The sequence below is a fragment of the Haliaeetus albicilla genome, chromosome 6, assembly GCF_947461875.1.
Source record: "Haliaeetus albicilla chromosome 6, bHalAlb1.1, whole genome shotgun sequence".
In the NCBI taxonomy this organism is placed as follows: Eukaryota; Metazoa; Chordata; class Aves; order Accipitriformes; family Accipitridae; genus Haliaeetus; species Haliaeetus albicilla.
In genome coordinates, this window is record NC_091488.1 from 13,107,199 (window position 1) to 13,122,967 (window position 15,769).

A 15,769-nucleotide genomic window follows, 5' to 3' on the forward strand; every position below is an offset into this window, starting at 1 on the left:
TCTGGTTTTGAACACTTTGACTATTTGCTAATCTGTTTGAGATGCCTGCCTACTGAACAATTTACTACTTCTGAAGCCACCTGACCAAAAGAAAGCGAGACGGTCCGCTCACAGCCCTCTTAGCTATAAAGCACTACCAGCACAGTGAGGGCAGATGGAGCTGAAATAGAAGGCCCAAAGCAATTTGTCCATGGAGAAACATGTTCTTTGAGTAATCCAAAATCCTTTGTATTCCCCTGAAAAACTTTGTGCCCTAACAGCATCACTATAAAAAGGTAATGTTAATAAAGGCAGACCTCATTCATGAATTAACTACTGATCCACCAACAATTTATTACTGAGCTATTGTTAAGCAGAGTCTTCACATGTTGATTTTTTCAATGTGAAACCAGAATATGAAACAACTGACCCCAATGAAGGGTTCCCCACATGCAGTACTGTCTTCAGCTTTGCCTCCTTGAAGAGAAAGCAGATTTATTTGGGGTTATTGCCATGTCAAAGGAAATTAGAAGTTCAATCATGCTGTTTCCTTATAGGTACCACCTACTGTTTCCAGTTGCTGAGAATCACTATAAAACACTCTGGATCTGCTCTTAGTTGATACGGAGAGTGTTTTATTTCAGGAGAATGAGGCCTGCCTTTTTTTAGGAAACACTTATTTAAACATCTGCTCAAGAAGCTGTCTTCTGTCCAAAATGTCTCGCCCTATTTTTGAGTCTTTCTTTCTCTTTTCCACAGACAAACTGTGGTAAGACACAGCTCAGAAAACCTGAGGAGTTCTCTGAGGTGATAAAGGGAAGTAGAGCTGAGGCATCAGAAAGTCAACTCTGCACTTTAATTTATAGCATTAACAGCACCTCAGCAGCAGCTCCTTGTGACAAAACACCTAATGCTGCCTGGTCTGAGATAACGTTCCCATGTCAGTGAAAGCACTATGAAAGACACTGGTCATTCTGTTTCAGGCTTGGGTAAAGCCTGAAACTGAGCTGTGTATATAAGCAGTGGTGAGGTAGAAATGACAGTGGAGGATTTTTGTTCGGCTTTGGGGGTTTTTTTAGACTTCTTCTCCCAGCTTGGTACAGCTGATGGTTGATACAGCTTTTTTTTTTTTTTTTTCCATTTAGGAAGTGCTAGTGAAAATCACATTGCTGCTTTGTGGCATCACAGGGAATGATACTGTGCAGTTCCTCACCTGTCCTGAGGCTCTGCTTGATGAGAATTCACAGGTCTGAAGTGATCCCCCCACCCTGTATATTTAATGTGCAGCTAAGGCAGCTGAGGTGGTGAGTTAAAAAAAAAAAAAAAAAAGCACAGGCTGTAAGCACAGGCTGTGCTACCTTAAGTTTACTTACAACACCTAGCTTTGATGTTCATCTAATCCAACTCTGATACTTAGAATGAGCAATTTGGTTGGAGCCTAAGTGAGGCTGGGGCTTGGATAAATGCCAGTTTGCTGATCCTCTGTCTGATGAAGACTGAGGAAAACAACTGGAAGATTTGGCAGAAATTATATCAGCATCCCTGATTGAGAGTGTGCACCTGCCGCTTGCTGTTCAGGTCTATAACTCTGGTCTTTCTAAAATTACACCTGCTCCTTTTGCATGTTTAGTTAGAAGCTGTTGACAAGATTGTGTTTTATCATCTGTGCAACCATTTTTTTTTTTTCCAAATGTGAGATGGCAGGGCTCAACCTGAGACTGTTTGGAACTTCAGCTGGCCTGGATGTGGGGAGAAACCCTGGTATAATCTGTCACATGCTCAGACACATTTAACTAGATCTAGAAGCTCTAGGGAGAGAGGGAAAGATGACAGCTTTGAGTGAGAGCATGAACATGGTTGCTGAAAATATGCTCATTTGGGGACGGGAAGGGGCCTCGTTCATCTACTGAAGTAGCTTTTGTTCCAGCTGGCTACAGGTTTCAGATGTTCCTATCCCTCTGAAGAGGACTCAATCCAGGAATTATGGCATAAATCTCTGCAAGAAAGGATCCTGGGGAATAACTGTAAGTAGACAACTAAAATGTGTAATACATACAGACATCGGGAGGAGTTAGCTGGGTATGGACTATCCTTCTCTATTGTCTTCTTTCTTCCCCTCCTCCCTGCTCCCCACATTTCATTCTTTTAACATGTGTAGATTTAGAACCAAGAATGCCTGAGATAACAGTAGTGCATGTTGCTCATCCAGCCTGAAGAGAAGGTTGAGGTAATTTTAAGTAATTACAGAGGGCAAAACTGATCCCCAGTTACCTTTGGTAAGGTATTAAAATAGCTTTCACATGAAGATAAGATCTTTCATAAGATCCTTCATAATGTTATCGCTTAGAACTATCTCCATAACAATATATATAGTATTAGAGAGATATATATAGTTGTACTTGCATTTGTAATGACTTGGATACTTTCAGAAAAAAGAAAGTGCTAGGCAGACGACAGAAGGACTTGAGAACAAACTATGAGAAGGTTTTCATGAATTAGAAATTGAAAAATATGTTTAGAAAATCACAGGGAATGAAAGAGTCTCTATAAATTCTCAGGTTGTTATATAACTTGCTCTATGTTTTTGTGCAAAAAAAAAATTTCAGCAGCGGTGTATCATTAGGTATGCCTACAGTCACCTCCTGGCTTTTCTTGCCCCAGAGCATGCATGAAGATGCCCACGTCTTGAGGGTGCTGGAGACATGAAAACCCTGACTTGCTCCCCAGCACATGCTAGTCTGCTGCACTTCTGCCAACAGAACTGTGGAAATGGAGTAGAGGAAGAATTGTCATCCTTCTTCTTGCCCCCATTTGTCACCCCACACTCAACTGCCGAGAGCTCTAGCTTTGAAAGTAGGAGATCCATGTTCCAGTGCATCCCTGCTTGCTTTGGAGAAGGACTCCAACTCTTTTGCCTCAGAGAAGATGAGGTTGCTATGGCATTACATGATATCTTCTAGATTGCCCTGGGTCTTGCTATGTGAAGAAAGTGTGGAAAAGTACTGCTTTGGAAAAAAATAGGAGCAGGGTGTAAGTCTCCTAGGCAAGTGAACTACCATGGAGAAGGTAGGGTAACTAGGGTCAACTTGTCTTTAATATTTGTCAGAGAATAATTTGAACCCAGCTCTCTCTCTGTCAGGTGTAAAACAAGTGCAGAAGTCAATTGTCTCCTCTTCTGCTTCTGCTGTGGTGTCAGCACTCAGCCAATAAGCACCTCTGGGCCACTGCCCAGTGAATGTCAGGGCACCTCTCTTTTATGTGTTTCCCATCAGTTGATGTGCCTTTCCACTTATTTTCCTTGAATCTCATTCTGCAGTACCCAACTCTTCTATATGAAGTACCAGGATACTGGGTACTACATAAGGTTGTCAGTTCCAATATGTATGAGCCCACTTAAAATTTGGCTTTTGCAATGCTATTTCAATACCTGAATCCCTTAGTGGATTAGCCCTTGGCTTTCCTGTGCTTCGGTTCTTCTTCTCTGATATAGGAATAACAACACAGTCCAAACTCACAGGGATGCTGTAGAAGATAAATGCATGAAAGGCTGTCAAGATTTGAGACATAGTCCTGAGAAGGCAACAGAAGTAGGTAAGGTAAGTCATGAGGAAGAGTCTGGATCACATCTCTTCATAACAGAGGTATGACTATTGTCTGTCCACCTTGAGGAAGCTCAAAGCGCTGCCTGTGCAACTGGATTCCACATATTCAGGTGTTACTCAATCAGCATGAGGTTTTCAAGAATGCTTATTGCAAGGTTAGACTGTACATCAGCGAGGACCACTGGAAAGTCTCTCACAAGAAAAATGGTGGGCACAAAGACAGTGGGAACTTGGAAGGCTCCTCTCCTCATCAAAAAAACCCCCACAACTGTGCAGAATCATTATGTTTTAGCATTAAGATACATTCCTAGACATTCACTGCTTGTCTGCATGAAAGCATTTGCAGTAGAACTTCCAAGTTATACAATTAGGAAATCAACAGCAAGAGTACTTAATATAAGAACCAACAATGAAAGCGTCTGACAAGTCTTTTTTTCCCTTTGCTGGTTTAACAAGCCTTTTTAATAATTTCAAATCAAGAGAGGAATATTTGTCTCACAACTGATCATTATTTCTTTTTGAGGCAAGTGTATGTTTTGAGGCAAGTGTACGTAAAATACCAAGGAAAATGTTTCTGGATACAAGATTCCTGCTATCCATCCTGTAATAAAGAAAATGGTATTGTTCTATAGAAGGCTTGCTGAATTTTTGTTTATTTAATTTATATAAGAAGCAAGAGGAAGCCAAGTCCATGTTTAGAATCTTACGAATAATTAATTCAGTGTTTTTGCAGTTTGCCTTAATTTGAAAATTGATGATTTTTCTTTTCCTTTTCTTCTTCTTTTTCCAACAGCTCTTTAGCAGGTATTATGAAGCGTTACATTTGCTTGCAGGGCTACTAATGTATTGTCAGAAGAAGACTCTACTCAGGGAATTCCACTTAATTTAATTTATTGCAAATGAAAATATGCATAGTTACTGATTTGGCTATTGAGAAACAAAGAAGACAATCAATTAAACAAATACCTAGAGAAACACCTTTCCTCACTTTCCTAAGGCTCAAGGTCAGTCCAGACACCTCTCTTCCCCCTTTCTAGTGCCCCCTCCCCTTGTTTAGCTGCAGGTTACACTCAGTCCCTTCAGTGGTGAGATGGGCAGCGCAGGAGGCTGGGGTCAGTCTGTAGAGGGTTTTTTTTGCCAGTCCTTGTTTCTTACTCTTTTCTTTCATGGCTCCTTCCTTCTTACTCATTTCCTCTGCTCTGGCATGAATTCATCCATGGGCTGCAGTCCCCTCGGGGGTGTCCCTGCCCTGATGTGACTTATCCACTGGCCACAGCCTCCTCAGAGGCATACCTCCTCTTGTGTCTCCTTTTGTGTGTCCTGCAAGTCCTTTTTTGTGTGTCCTGCCCCAGCTGTTACCACCCTTTCTTAAACGTGCCTGAAGAGACAGAACCGTAAGCTGCTCTGACTGGCTACAGTGTTGGTACACGACGGATCAGTGCTGCCCATTTCTGAGGTGGCTGGACCCAGCTGTCACCAGCACGGGGCACTCCCTGGTCTCCTCCCACCCAGGGCACCCTGCAGCCCCCTGCTACCCAAATCCTGCCAGATATGCCCATGACATGTATAAAGAGTACATATAAATCATTTAGCTACGTTTCTAAATATCTTGTTGAGAAGCTAATCATATTGACACCAAGCCCACATCCATCTTTTCAGTTGTCTCTAGTTTCCCTCCCCTTTCTCTGTCACTGCCAACAACATTTCCATCCTTACAGCTACTGAGCTATCCTTTGGAGTTTGCTTTAGACAACTCTCTCTCTCTCACACCTCACATATCCAGAACTTGCTGCTTTTTACTCAGCATGAGCATCATCTGCCTTTTTTTCCCCCCATAACCACCCCACATGTCCTCCACTGCAGATACTTCTATCACTGCAAGAGCTTACTCTCTGGCCATCCAAGTATATATGTACTGACCTGTCTCCTTGCAAAATATATCCCAGAAGTTAATTTCCCTTGCTAGTCTAAAAGTTAAACGAATAACTAATTCCATTCTTTAAAAGCTTTGGGAACTTTGCATCTACTATCTTGCCTTATTGTTTCAAGTATGTGATGGGTTGACCCTGGCTGGACGCCAGGTGCCCACCAAAGCCGTTCTATCACTCCCGCATCCTCAGCTGGACAGGGGAGAGAAAAATATAACAAAAAACTTGCGGGTCGAGATAAGGACAGGAGAGATCATTCACTAATTACCATCACGGGCAAAACAGACTCAGCTTAGGGAAAAATTAGCTCACTTTTTATTACAAATCAGCCAGAGTAAGGTAAATGAGAAATAAAACGAAATCTCAGAACACCTTCCCTCCACCCCTCCCTTCTTCCCGGGCACAACTTCACTCCCGGATTTCTCCACCAAGCCCCCCCAGCGGCACAAGGGGGACAGGGATGGGGTTTACGGTCATCACATGTTATCTTCTGCCGCTTCACCTCCTCAGGGCGAGGGCTCATCACACTCTTCCCCTGCTCCAACGTGGGGTCCCACCCACGGGAGACAGTCCTCCACGAACTTTCTCCAACGTGGGCCATTCCCACGGGCTGCAGTTCTTCACGAACTGCTCCAGCATGGGTCCTTTCCACGGTGTGCAGTCCTTCAGGCACAGACTGCTCCAGCGTGGGTCCCCCACGGGGTCACAAGTCCTGCCAGAAAACCTGCTCCGTGGGCTCCTCTCTCCACAGATCCGCAGGTCCTGCCAGGAACCTGCTCCAGCGCAGGGTTCCCACGGGGTCACAGCCTCCTTCAGGAACCCACCTGCTCCGGCGTGGGGTCCTCCACGGGCTGCAGGTGGATATCTGCCCCACCATGGACCTCCCTGGACTGCAGGGGGACAGCCTGCCTCACCAGGGTCTTCACCACGGGCTGCAGGGGAATCTTCGCTCCGGCGCCTGGAGCATCTCCTCCCCCTCCTTCTGCACTGACCTTGGTGTCCGCAGGCTTGTTTCTCTTACATGTTCTCACTCCTCTCTCCGGTGGCTGTTTTCCGCGTCCCAACTTTTTTTTCCTTCTTAAAAATGTTATCACAGAGGCGTTACCACTATCACTGATTGGCTCGGCCTTGGCCGGCGGCGGGTCCGTCTTAGAGCCAGCTGGTATAGGCTCGCTCTCTCTCGAACACAGGGGAAGCTTCCAGCAGCTTCTTACAGGAGCCACCCCTGTAACCCCCCCCGCTACCAAAACCTTGCCACATAAAACCAATACAAAGTACTACATCTTCCCTAATTTTTTTTTCCTTCTGTTGCTTTACTGCAGAGTTTTATGCCTTTCTCACAGTCTCTTGTTCAGCTCCGTATATAACCACTTCAGGGTTTCTCTCATCCAGCCTCTTTTGCATATCATGATGTTCCTGAGACCTATCCCCATTTTATCTCTGAGTCCACTTTAAAGGCCTGTTTCTGTTTTGCTGCCAGTGTGACTACAGTTCCCTTCGAGGGAAAATCATGTTTTAATATCCCTTTACCTTAACCTGCTGCTCAGCTCTGTGAGCACCAGAAGAGAAGATGTTTCACTTTTCCCATGCAGAGTACGAGCTAAGTGTCTGCGGGGTATGGGTCTAGGGTCTGTGGTCTGGATCTTAAGCCGAACTAGTGCTGCCTAGGACAAAACATGACGTTCTGGAGAGCTCTAACGCTCTCTCACTGACGCACGTGTAAGTGGGAAATCAAGCTATTCCATTCACTGAACAACTTGCACCTCAGCAAGGATGTTGTAAGTAAGCAAGGTCAACAGTCAGGATACTGCCTTTAGAAACACAGTTTTGTGCGACTGATGACACGTCCTTAAAAGCGAGTAAGCACCGTCCTACGTACAACCCAGCCTCATACTTTCCCCCGCTGGTCCCTCCGGAGTGCCATCCAGAAGGCGCTGATCGCGACGAGGTGCGCGCTTGCCGTGCCCGTACACAGCTGGCACGACGGGGGCCGTCGTCCGCCACAGTAGGACGGGCCACAGTTACTTCTGCCTCCCGGTCTCGCCTTCTCTCCCGCGGTGGGGACTCGGCGGTGCTGGGAGACGGCGGAGGGCTGGGCTCAGCGCTCCCCCGCGCCGCGCCGGGAGGCAGGGGCGGTCGGGCGAGGGCTCGCTGCGCTCCGAGCCGCCGGAGAGGGACGATGCGCCCGCCCGCCGCCGGGCCGCGGGGAGGTGCGTGAGGAGCCGGCTCGCCGCGGCTCGGGGCTGGCCGCCGCCCGCCGGGGATGCTCCCGCGGCCGCGGCCGCGCCGGAGGATCCCGTCACCTGTGGCCCTGCCTCCGCCGCCCGGCGGGCGCCTCCCTCGGCCGAGGACGCACCTGGGCGCCGCGCCCCCGCCTCCCGCCCCCGCCGCCGGCCGCCTCTTCCCCCGCCCGAGAGCCGGGCGGCGAGCGTCGGCGGAGCCGCGGGGCTGCAGGCGGGGCTGAGCGCTCGCCGGGCGGACGAGCGGCCCCGCGGGCTCCGAGCGGCCACCGGCCGGCGAGGGAGGCGGCGGCCGGCCCCGGTGCGCGCCTTGCCCGGCAGCTCCGCGGGCGAGGGCGAGCCCGGAGCGGGGAGCGGGGGAGCGGCGGGGGCATGTGGATGTTGGCCGTCGCCTTGCTCCACAGCATCTCGCATGGTGAGCGCTCCGCGGGCAGGGGAGCGGCGGGGGCGCGGGTGGCGGGGGCGTCCCTTTTGTCTGGCGGGCGTCGCGCCGGCCCCGGGCGGCCGCGGGGGAGAAGGAAGGGCCACGCCGCTCGGGAGCCGCTCCGGCTCGCTTACCTAGCGAGGGGACGGCCCGGCACTCAGCGGCGGTTCTGCGAACGCCGCAACGACCTTCGCGGGGGGGGAGGCACTGAGGACGTTTTCTCCCCGTCGGCGTCCCGTCCCCGTGTTCCGTGTCCCGTGTCGTCCCCCGTGTCCCCCCCCCAGTTTGGCAGAAGACCGCGTTCTTCTGAAACGCAAGAAATAGCCGGCTCTATGCCGCTTGTCACCCTGCGTAGGCAAGAAAACTAATGTACGTGGTATTCGGAAGGTCTTAGTTCGTGCTCTCCTGTGTGTTTAAAAGGTTGTATGTTGCAGCTGTATGTGGTAGCTCTGCTGGGTTCTCTCTAACAGTTTCCTATTAATCCTTATATAAATATACCTTCCAAGAAACTGAATTTAGAAATAGGCATTAAAAATATTCATTGCACTCGTGGAAGTATCTTGGGTACAAGAAATGATCGGAGCAGACTTCCAAGGCGTGGAGGACAATTCTGTTTAATGATTAGGAAGTACTGACTTCTTGAGAATTCATATCTTAATATTAACTATTGAAGACAAATGAGATCTCCCCCCCCCCCCCCCCCAAATACCATCTTGTAAAGCTTGTTTGGGGGAATCTGATTATTATTTATGCGAAAAGTCTATACCACTTCAGCTGGATGTATACATGTAGGCATTTTGCCATTTTCCCACAAAGCTTTGCCAACTCCCAACAGTCATGACCTGAAACAGCTGGTGATCACTTTTGAAAACTCTGAGTGCAGAGATTTGTGTGTGCCATGGTGTATGATAATTATCTGTTAGGGCTTGAAGTGAGAGCAGTAGACTTCTTTTTGTATGTATTTGGAAGAAAATCTAAATACAGGAATGAAAACTTAGAAAACCTGTCCTTACAGTGCTAGATGAAGATCTTGACATGTGAATTAAAACTATTTGAAAACCAGAAATTTTATTTAATGACAAATGCTAACATGCTATAATTTTCTTCAGTTCTAAACTGACAGTAAACCAAAGCTTCATATAAAAAAAAAAAAATCCGATCGTTATGGTTTTCTTATTCTCAAATAATTGTTTTGTTATCGTAATTTGAATATGCCAGTCAAGAAACTGAACTGAAATTTTGAAGTTATACAGCAGAATGTTTCAAATATACTGAATTAAGCTTTTTGCAAAAAGGAGATATTATATCAATTCACTTTCTGGCCAGCCTTAGACTTATACCTAAATATGAAAGTTAGTGAAATTCAGTGAATCAGCTTTGAAATACCTTTGCAACAGTAACTGAAAGGAGGACTAGCGGATCAGGAAAACAATACAGTATTCAGTCAGGTGAAATCAAATACTTGTTTTATATCATATCATATAGAGTCGTGACACATACGTTGCCCCCGAGGAGTATTTTCTTGCCTCAGCATCTAGCATTTTCTTTGGGTGATTTTTTTAAATAAACCTATTTGGTAGAAAATCTTGATCTGTTTTTTGACTTGTAACCAGTTAAGCATAACTTTGTTTTATACATCCATGTCTCGGGCAAAAGTAGGGAGACAAAAATAATAAGTTGTTCTCTCAGCATTGCTGTGTAAGAAAGACAGGAGATGTTATGCAAGACAGGTGTATCTTTTTAAGACTTCTAGCCTAACGTTCAGCTAAAATGCTTAAAGCCCATTGTGTTCTGGTCATACCATTTCAAAGAAAGATACAGCAGAAACAGACAGGATCTAGATATATATGACAGAAGTGACAGAAGCAGGAAGGAATTCTGTGTGAGAGGAATATAAGGTGGGGAGAGAGGAAATAGTATGCTTAAGGAAGAGATGAATCAGCAAGGACGTGATAACTGTGTATAAAACAGGGTGTATAAAATGGGCATCCCTATTTGCTCTGGAGACAAACATTGGCATTCTGTGTTGTGTCAAATACCAAAGCCCTCCCCTCCGTATGACTGGCCTGCACGCTGCCCTCTGTATCTTGAGGTGTGGGGTGGCATGCGGGGATTTTTTTGTCTGTAGTTTTGGAAGAACTATTTCAGAGTAGTAGAGAAAATGCGTTTTCAACCTACTTCTCACTCCACTAAACTGCAGTCTTTTCCAGGTAAGGCAGGCAAGCTCTTTTTACTTGCCCCTTTTGTCTCTTGTGAAGATGATATTTATGCTGTTTACTTAGTAGCAGTCACTTTATAAGCACTTAAACTCGGAGAAAGCCCAACTGTGGCAACTGTTAGTAAATGTAGGCTTTTTAAATGAGCCACCATTATATAAAAATAAGTGTTGATGGTGAAGAGACCACTTTTGACAGGTGGCTGTACTTAAAAATAAAACAACCACAAAACAACCCCCAAGGGAAATGAACAAGAAGTGCCATAGCACCGGTTTGCGTTGGCCCCAGCTCAACTTCTCTGTGGAGAATGAAGTCAGTGGTTTTGCCACAGAATCCATGAGGTTGACCTTGGGACATCTAGACCAACCTTGCTGCCCAAAGCAGAGGTAACTACTACAGCAGGTTGCTCAGGACTGTGTCCTGCCAGGTGTTGAATACCTCCAAGGAAGGAGACTGCACAAAGTCTGTGGGAAACCTGTGCCAGTGTCAGACCACCCTCACAGAAAAAATAAATAAATTTTATATATATATAAAATATATATAAATCTTATGTTTATATGGAGTTTCTTGTTTTGTCTTTGTGTCTATTGCCTTTTGTCCGTTCACTGGATACCACTGAGAATAGTCAGGCTACACCGTCTGTACACCATTTCATCAGGTATTTTCATGCACTATTAAGACCCCCCTGAGCCTTCTCTTCTCCAGGCTAAATAGCCCCCGCTCTCTCAGTCTTTCCTCATGTATCAGATTCTCCAGTCCCTTAACCATCTTTGTGGTCCTTCTCTGGATTCACTCCAGTATGTCTGTGTCTTTCTTGGACTGAGGAGCCCAGAACTGGTATACAGTACCCCAGATGTGTTGTCTCCAGTGATGACAGGACAACTGTGATTCTTCTCCTCTGATACCAGTTCAATGTACTGCTGTCAGTCATGTTTACCCAGGCTTTCATTTTACTGTGAAACCCTTCACTGGACAGGATATCCTATTGCTTCTGTCACGTGTTGCTCTCCTCTACTGCCAAAGTCCTTCATAGCACTGCCCTACCAAACTTCTTCCATGAAGCACCTGGAGTCATTTTCCATCTCCAGCCAGTATATCAATTTTCACTTTTTTGCCAGACTTACAGCCAATTACTTTTCTGCTCTTGTATAACAATTTCCTCCCCAAAAGACAAGATCTCCATTAGCTGCTTTCAAATCCTGCCTGTGGGCTTGCTGCTATTTAAAAACTCAGCAACAGTTGGCTGCTATGGACGTTGCTCATCTCAATTTAAAGTGTTTATGGTGCGAGTCACTGTAGCTTCTCCACATAATAAATGGAGAGAGAGGAACAGGGACTTCAGGGTGCAATTTCTGTTCTACTTTAGACAACCACTTTAAGATGGGAGAAATAATCTCTTAAATGTGCTTACTCCTCTGTTTGGACTATTAAAGGGGACCTAGATACCTGGCTGAGAGAGAGAGAAGTGTCTGCTTTATAACCTTTTGTTTCTCTGGATGACTTCATGACTTGAAAGGCATGAAGAATGTATCTATCTTATCTGTGAACAATTTGCATTAGTAAAATTTATGATGTTCTCTACTCAAAAGTAAATGCAAATGCAGTTTCCTTCATAGTGTTCTGTTTCCCTTGTCTGTCAATGTGAACAATGATAGGTTATAGAAAATGCATTATGGAGTCAGAATTATTGGTACAGTGGTGTGTAAGCACACAATTTCTTGGTGATCCTGATAATATGTATAAAGTGTGGACAGGCAAGAAAGGGTTAATGAGAGGCATCACAGTTAATTTTTGTGACTACACCTGAGAGCATCTAGTTGCACCAGGGAAAAGGCAGAGCACTGCAAGGCTTTGCAACTGGAACCAGTTGCCAGATTTGGCGACAGCTGTAACGTGGTGCATGGCCACGAGGAGCTGGCTTAGCGGTAGATTGTCCTTGCAGAGGGGCTTGTGACCCCTGAGGTCAGCCTCCGTGAAAGTCTTTTCAGTACTTGTGGTCTGGCCCCATGAGCTGTCGGCAGTTTTTATTTTTGTATATCCATCCCCTCTCCTAACTGGTCCCTCTTCACCAGAATACCTCCTGCCTAAAGCTTTTGTGAAGGTCTCCTCCTCCGATGCCGTGCCAAGCCATGTCATCAAATGTTTATGGCCTCACAAGATAGAAACAAGAACTCCATATGGAAATAATACAGAGGCTCCACTTGTCACATAGAAAGTCTATATGGTTTGAAGGAAAAAAATCTCCTGTACGTTGTGCATGTTTCTCTCCAAGGCAAATCATGGTGTACCAGAAGGAACACCACTGATGCAGATGTATGAATGGGGAAGGTCTGGTTTTACTTCGTATGCCTGATTCTTGGGGCAGGCTGTCTGGAGAACCTACGAGAGCCTGCTGCTGTTCTTGCTGTATTATCCATGACAACAAGTTGGCAAAGAAAGCGTTCCTTACGGTTCCCCTTGTTGCAACCTCCTTGAGGAGCTGACTGGAGCTCACGATGCAAGAAACGCTTGTGGCCAAATCCTCTCTTGAAATCCACGCCTGTAACTCAAAGGAAGCAGGAAGAAAAGCAGATGGAAGGGCTACCGTTGCCCCACATGAGCAAATGCAATTTATATCTGTTTCCTTTCCCCGTTTTAATGCCCCCCTGCCGTAGGCTGTTGCTTGGCAGCCCTGCCTCCTTGCTCCACCGCTGCTCTGCGGTTCTGCTGCTCCCCCCGGCCCCCTGCCTTTGCACCAGGGTTGGGAAAAGCCATGCTTGCATGTGCTCCCAGCAACCTGCAAGCAGAGATGTTGCCTCTTCCTCAGTGCCTGGAGACATGTGGGAGCCACGCGAGGAAGATGAGACTGCGGAGGATGCTGCGTGAGGCATGGCGAGTTCTGATCTTCCTGGTGCCTTCCGTGTATCGGCTCTGGTCAGGGGGGTATTAGCTCCGAATAGTTCAATTCTTTTGTTTATGTGGTTGCTGTTCTGTGTAAGCCACTGGCATCCTGGGCAGGTAATAGAGAGCAGCATTTGGCTCGGGACCAGGGATAACCTTCTTCCCACATAATTACAGTACTTAATGGATTGCACTGTAACAATTATTAAAGAAGTCTGCTGAGCTTTGAACCCATCATTCATTTTTCAAAAAAAGCCATGTTGAAGATGTGATATTCCTTCAAATTTCCTTTTCCCCCACCACTTCTTTTTAATAAGAAGCAGCTATGTGTACATATACATGCCCATATCCAAACCCAGAGTAGTCCTAGATCTCTTGTTAAAAGGCTCTGACTCCTAATCCAAATAATCAAAAATCAGATTTAGAAGTTAAATAGTACTCTTGACTCAGCATTTTCATGCTACAACATCATGATGTGTACTGTGTGGCATAGCTATGCCTATGATTTCAATATATGTAATTCATTCCATCATATCTTGGCATCAAAATCATTTAATGCTGTGGTCTTTGATGTCTTGTCTTGTCTTTATACATACATCAGACACATAAAGTTCATCTTTGTTTGGAGACTTTTAAATGGATATCTTCAGTGCTATAATGCCTGTATGTCATGTTTGCGACTTTCTCTTGAGAGAACCAATTAGCACCAAGAGAAGCCTTTCTGCCCTTCTGTGAGCCCTGATTTTCATACCAAGACAGTTGTCTGATATGTTGTGTGCTGCGTTCCTAGCCTTCACCTTTAGCTATTTTACACGCACTCCCACCCCCAATCTTTTCTAAGGTAGGAACAAACTTGTCTGTATGAAGATGTGAAAATTAAAAATTGTTTCTCCCCTCTGACAGGGAACATTTTTCCTTTAGTTGACTGTCAGTTCTTTAAACAGCCAAGAATCTTACCTTTTGTGTTTGTTTGCACGGTGCAATGCAAAAAGAAGTCTATGGCACTGAAAAAAAACCAAAAAACACTGCCCCTATGGTTTGATGGTGGTGTTTTAAACAGAGAAATCTGGTATTCTCTCAAGAAAACGTGAATCATACCCATGGTTTTAAAATCCTTCCCACAGACTGGATTTTTCCATGCCTCACTCTAGCACGGTTTTCTAAGTTCTCCTCCTCCTCTCTAATAACTTTTGAACCTGCTGGCCAGTTTCAATCAATTTGTTAGGTGGGTGTATGTAGAATATAGTTGAGTCATTGCTTTCATGTGTGTATAAGTGTATAAACATTCACCTGGGCTGAGAAGAGAGAGACTAATCCCACTCCAAGTTCTTGAAAGCATTGGAAAAAGTAATAGACATCTGAGAATCTGCTTAGGTCTTCAGTCTCCTGACCAAATATCCAGAGGAAATTCTTTTTTCCACTGATTCTGTGGTCACAGAACCACCTGATGGGGTAAGCTTGCTTGTTCATGTCTTCCAAATGTTACTGGGACCCCAGGAATGAGCTGCAGAAGAAAAGAGTAACTTCAGGCATGGAAAAAATAATCTCCATTTTGTGCTTTCAAGCTTAGTGTGTATTAAGCCATCTACAGTGTTTTGAAAGCTGCTGCTTTAATTCATGAATGTATCAAGACTGAATGGTTAATTGTGTGTATACTGTAAGGACAGGTCATGCGAGAGAGCACATTTTTTGCCAGATAACAATATTCTTGCACATTATCAGCTTGGAGTAGTCAATGGCTTCAGATGAAGTATAGGAAGCAAATTGCACTTATTCCCTGGTATTTTGGGAGTGGACTAGATAGGTATCAGTAGTATAGATGCTTTTACAAGCAATTGCATGCGATGTTTAGATTTTGTTTGTCCATCTTGAGTATTCCCAGCTTCATAGTAATAAACAAAGCATTTCAACTTGTATCTTCATAATGGTACTTATAGAACTAGAAATTGCTTTTAAATTCTTAAGTGTCTCATGGAAAATATTTAATTTTTGCAGCTTGCTCTGATAAAAATGGCTGACTGTGAGCTTATAGATATAAGCATTAAGCTTAGTAGCCAGTGAATATCAGAAGGTTTAGCGATTGGTTTTGACAAGCATTCAACATTTATCTGAATCTTTCCAGTATCAAATCGGGCATGAAGTCTTGTGAGGAAAACCTGTTCTCGCAAGGCTTTTGATTCTCCTGTTTCCAGACTGATGGAAACTACTGAAAAGCTTTCCCACTTCTGCTCCTCTTCCCTTCTTAACCCCTAGTCCCTTTATCACCCTTTGAATTTAGCTTCCTTCATTATGGGTATGGTGACAAAGCTTTAGTTTACCTGAAAAATTGGGGAAGAGTTGTTCAAAGTTGTCTTCCTCAGCTTTAAAAGAGATTTGAATCAGAAAGAAGATTGAAAATATTTGATTCAGAAGACTGGTATTTATTTCAGCCAAATATTCACAAGTCCTTTGCATGATGCCTCTTTGCATATTTTCATTAAAAGGGGGAAAAAATAATTGC